Source organism: Petaurus breviceps, unplaced genomic scaffold (genome assembly GCF_028583685.1).
Source record: "Petaurus breviceps papuanus isolate PSGF00001 unplaced genomic scaffold, PetGlider_PUasm1.0 178, whole genome shotgun sequence".
Taxonomy (NCBI): domain Eukaryota; kingdom Metazoa; phylum Chordata; class Mammalia; order Diprotodontia; family Petauridae; genus Petaurus; species Petaurus breviceps.
The window spans coordinates 35,859,735-35,865,420 of NW_027185777.1; the positions used below are offsets into that span (position 1 = coordinate 35,859,735).

The window sequence follows — 5,686 nt, forward strand, 5'->3', positions numbered from 1 at the left end:
AGGGTTGAAAGGGACCTCAAAGACCATCCGGTCCAGCCCTTCCCCCTCCTCCACAGAGGAGGCAAGGAGTGAAAGGGTCAGGACCATGGTTCAGGCTCTCTGACTGGAACAGGGTAGGGCCAAAAAGTCAGACCACCAGCAGAAGGAAGTCCAAGTGCCTGAGGCCCTACCCCTCCATGTAATATTTCCTCTTTAGCCTGAGCTTGGCTTGAAGGTTAACCCTTGCATATCCAGTTGATTTGCTTCATATTGGTTCTGGAAATGTATGGTATAGAAGACATGACCTAAACTAGAGACAGCTAAGTAATGAATGTAGTGGCTGGAGTGCTGGACCTGGAGTCAGGAAACCCTGAGTTCAAAATCAAGACTCAGAAATAAATCCTAGGTGTGTCACTTAACCAATGTCTGCCTCAGTTTCCTCAACTGTAAAATGGGGACAATAGTAAGTAGCACCTACCAGAGTTGCTGTGAGGATCAAATGAGATATTTGTAAAGTGCGTAGCACAGCTTTGAGGGCACAAAAGGCACTTAATGCTTGTTTTCTTCTTTCTTCCTACTCAATGTCCAAGAAACACCATTTGCTGTGAATCTGCTTTAGTTGGGAGAAGATGAGACTTAACTGTCAAGATCCATCTTTGATCAGTCAATTGGCAAGCATTTATTAAATCCCTATGCTATGCCAGGCACTGGGATTATGGCTGAGGATACATAAGCCCAAAACAAAATCTAAGTTTTAGCTCTCAAGGAGCTGACATTATATTCACTCAGGGTTTAGAAGATGATCATAAGCAACATGACTGGACCAAAAATTTTTTTTTCAGTTATAAATACACTGTTTGCTGAAGGGGCTTGCTAGAGGTGAGAAGTATTGCTCTGTATACAGATGATCAATATTAAGAGACGCTAATTGACCAGACAGAGACAGACAGACAGACATCTTGTACTCTCCCCCCACCTGCCCAGAAGAGCATGGCACGGGGAGGACCTCGATCACGTCCTGGGTTCAGTAACACTTGGTCAGCAGGCGGGATGGCTGGCGAGGGGCAGGTCCTCAGTTGGGAGGGGGTGCCGAGTGCCAGTCGATAAACTCAGAGCAAGAAGAGGGGCATCCTGGAATGGGTGCTTGAGGCTTGATGTCCCTGGGAGAGGCCGCGGGGTGGATGTCCGAGTTGTAGTATTTGCGGTTCATTTTCTCTACCTACTCCTGGGTCAGCTGCTGCACGGGTTCTGGGAAATTAGAACTCGGGGTCTTGCTGCAGAGCATGAAGCCGATCTGGCCACTGGGGTAGGTGGGGATGGTGCAGTAGGCATATTCCACAACCAGGGAACAGAGACTTGCAGAAGTGACGCATCTCCTTGATTAGGTCCAGATGCAAGCATTGGCACTCACCCTGACAGCAGAGGATCCCGTCATCTTTCAGCGCTGTCTTCATCAGCTGGTAATAAGACTCTTTGAACAAACTCTTGGCAGGACCCATGGGGTCCGAGGAGTCAATGATGATGACGCCAAACGCGTCCTGGTTCTGCTGAATGAATTCAAATCCATCTCTAACGTGCAAGGTCAGCTTCGGGCTGGAGTAGCCCAAGGCCATGCCCGGCAAGTGTTTCTTGGAGACCTGGATCACGCCCTCGTCAATCTCACACTGGACCACAGACCCCACAGAGGGATGCTTTACCACTTCTCGAAGGTCACCCCCGTCCCCACCACCAATAATTAGCACCTTTCGTGGGCTGGGATGGCTGCAGAGGGGCAGGTTGGCAATCATCTCCTGGTATGAGAATTCATCCCTCTCTGTGCGCTGTATGTCTCCATCTAGCACCAGGACATTGCCGTAGGTCTTACTGCGGAAGACCAGGATCTCTTGGTAGCGGGAGGGCTGGTGGTGGAGCAGTTGTTCACTTTGCAGGGACATGGCCTGGCCCAGCCACAGGCTGCACGTTTTCCGGAACCAACCCTCACGGATGGCGGGGGGCCCGGGCTACATGGCGGGCCGGGGGACTCACAGGCAGTGGCGGCTGCAGCACAATGGTGCACCAAAAATTTTGCATGACTATTTGCCATGGTCCAGTTACGTTATTTGTTCACCTAAATCAGGATTCATAAACACTAATCTTGGTTCTGGATTTGACTCTAAGTTGTTGTTCATCCTTAGTTCTCAAAGAGGACCATGACATCAGGAAGGTGATGCCATGAGAGCCTCCAGCGAAATGTTCAGAATGATCACCTTTTCAGACATTAGAGGTCATCTAGCCCAAGAGAATCCAATCTCTTCATTTAACAGATGAAGAGACCAAAAGATGTTAAATCCTTGCCCGAAGCTGCAAATGTAATAGCAGAGCGGGCATGAAGCATCTTCTGTCATCTATTCTACAACAATTTATACTATTTATTCAATGCTATAAGGACAGGATCATAAATCTGGAACTAGAAAAGACCATCCCCCCATCCATTTTAGTTTAGAGTTGAGGAAAGTGGGGCTCGGGGAGGTTGTGATTTGGCCAAGACTGTTCAGGGAGTAAGTCTCAGAAGCAGGATTCAGATCTTGGTCATCTGACACCAAAGTCAGTGTTCTTTCCACTGTATTACACCTGGAGAGCACTTCCTTCACCACAGCCCTGGGAAGAAAGTAGCATGAGTCTTTTCATGCCCTTTTTATGGATGAGGATATGGAGGTTCTGAGATATTGATGAATTGTCCATGGTCCAGAAATTAAGTATCAGAGCCAGGATTCAAATTCAAGTCTCCTCACTTTAGGTCCAGAGCTCTTTTCTATCATTCCAAACTGTGTTTTTGAATTGGGAGGGACATGAGAGATGATCTCTACAGGGCTATAAACTTCTAAAATATTTTTAATAATTATATTCCCATGTAATCTGTTTCCTTCTTAATTCTAGGCATTTTATTTTATGCGTTTAAAAGAATTATTCTGAAAAAATGGTCTATCTCTGTATAGGTTTTACTAGATTGCTGAAGTGCATGCACAGATTTTTAAAAAGTTAAAAACTCCCAACCTAGTCCAACATTTTTATTTTATGTAGGGACAAAAGGTTCAGTGACTTGTTTATGGCAAACTGCTAATGAGATCAATGACTTTTCTAGGGCACAAAGTTAGTAAATAGCAGAGAGTAGGTACATTGATCCCTTGTTGTTCACTTGTTTCAGTTGTGTCTGGCTCTTCGTGATCCTATTTGAGGTTTTCTTGGCAAAGATACAGGAGTGATTTGCCATTTCCTTCTCCACCTCATTTCTTCTTAAATAAGAAAACTGAGGCAGACAAGGTTAAGTGACTTGCCCAGGGTCACACAGCTAGTACATGTCTGAGGTCAGAGTTGAACTCAAGAAGATGAGTCTTCCTGACTCCAGGCCTGGCATGGAGTCTTTACAATGCCACTCAGTTGCCCACATTGATCCCTAATCCAATGCATTTTACAAACAAATCCTGCCTAGCCTAGCCTATTCTTTTATCATTCCCTGGCATATTCTTACCCTACCATGGGAATTCTAAGAGCCTTGGAGAGTTAAAAAAAAAGTTTGTCATGAACCTGCTATGCATCATATAATTTAAAAGTGAATGTGTCATGATTTCCTATTTCAGGACTTAAACTATTATGATTAAAATAAGATCTTAACCATTCCTCCTACCTCCTTTTTTAACCCACAGAAGGGCTGTCAGTGCAATGATGCTAACTGTTAACAGTCAGTTCTCTAGGGTGGAAAAGGGTACTCATGATAGGACATCCTTTTAAATTTAATCTGCATTCTTCCGTTTTCTTCATCATCAACAAAACAATAAAGCAAGGCCTGATTTGTAGCATTTGCTGATTTTTGAGGTATAAATGCTCATGCTGAAAATTTAAGTATTGGCTCTCGTGAGCTGGTTCGAGCTGGCTCCAGCACTCTACGGTCTCTGCCTGTACTTGTGGTTCTGTTCACGGGACATGGCTACCCTAAACATCACGTGCACTTGGCTGTAGTAGCATAGCCCAGGGATGGGAGTGGTCAAGCAAAGTGGAATCCAGGAAGTCTCCAAGTCTTGTTTTCAGCACAGCTTTTGCTTTTGTTGGACCCACCTCACCTTCTTGGGGTTTGGACCATACTGCTAATTCTGCCTAAAGTGAGGCAGAAGCAGATGGGAGGGGGCTGGATATGTGAATTCCTACCCTGTACTGTCGTGATTCATAATAAACAATAATGGTACTGAGAGTGATTACTGCATGTGTGACCAAAAATTATAATATGTAACTTCACTGTGACATTATTTAATAGAATAATTCTTTAATCGAATAGTGGTGTGACAGGCCTGTCTTTGTCCCAATCAAGATTTAATTACTTTGAGACCTTGTTATAAGGCCAGACTCCATCTCATCTATAAAGTGGATGCACAGTACCAACCTTAAGGACCAAATTAGAAGAATGTTTTTGACCCTTCTCTGTTCCATCCTGTGAGATTGACTCATACTTCTGACCCTTTACTCCTTGATTCTTCCTTTAATATTCATGACAACTTTGATTTTAGCATGCCTGATTTTAATTTTCTTTTACTGGCCTCCTTTATGGATCACTGCGTCTGCCCTGCCCAAATCCTGATCTCAGAGTTTCTGACCTAAGCTTGATTACCTGACCCTGATTCTAGGCTTCACTGTTGTCTGATAGTTTAGCTTGACATTTTTGGTTCTGGACTCTACTCCAATTAACCTCAAACCAATGGTTTAAGAGCAAGTGTATGGACCTGTTACCCCAGTGTCTAATCAGAGCTGTAACTTAGAGAAGGGTGAACAATCTTATCCCAGGCTGGTGAAATTTAGAGACCAATAACATCACTTTCAGTGTGATTAGGTAGTATAGTTGATAGAGTGTTGACCCTGGAGTCAGGAAGACCCAAGCTCAAATCTGGCCTCCAGACACTCAGTAGTTTTGTGACCCTAGGCAAGTCACTTAACTCTGTTAAATAAGAGCAGAAAGAGAGTTCCTCAAGCAGCTTACATTCTAATAAGCAAAGACAATACATAAAAATAAGCTGAAAAGGGGAGTGATGAAGGTTCTCAGCAAGGCATCACAATAAAGAAAATCCAGGAAGACAGGAATGTAGAGTGAAGAAGAATGAAGACATATCTGGTCTGGGAATTTGCCTTAAAAAAGAGGTTCTGGGGGGAATCAGTCAATTATAGGAAGAGACCTCAGGGGTGGAAGATATTTCCAATATGCAAAGTTCAGGGAAGGAGTGAACTTCCAGAGTTAGGAAGTTTCAGTGGCATGGTAGAGAAACCTCAGTGAGTCAATAATGTCACCTGGAAGGGAATACAGTCCAAGATTACCAGAACCACGGTTTAAAACCTGACTGACAGAATCAGGATCCAAAAGTCAGAGGACCTGGGTTTGAAGCTTGGTTCTAACTTCATAACTAAGTGACCTTGGGCAAGTCACTTAAAATTTTTAAGACTCTGAGAGTAAAATGAAGGGTTTAAACTAGCTTAGGTACCTTTCCCCTTTAAATTGATCATCCTAAGATACATTCTAATAATTATAATGTTAGCATAGGTAGATTTATCCTCTACTTTCTTAGTGTTTTAATTTTTCATTTTGAATTTATTTTGACTGAACTTAGTTGCAGTCTGCTATAAAAATGGCTAGAGCACAGGTACCAAACAGGAACATTTTTTCCCACAGGTAACAAGAATTTTTTAA

The 5,686-nt window shown here is 43.5% G+C and overlaps 1 pseudogene; it reads right to left on the reverse strand.

Annotated features, from left to right (window-relative positions):
* Nucleotides 1-1,051: 1,051 nt before the first annotated feature.
* Nucleotides 1,052-1,985, reverse strand: LOC138159849 (spermidine synthase pseudogene; annotated as a pseudogene).
* Nucleotides 1,986-5,686: the final 3,701 nt, after the last annotated feature.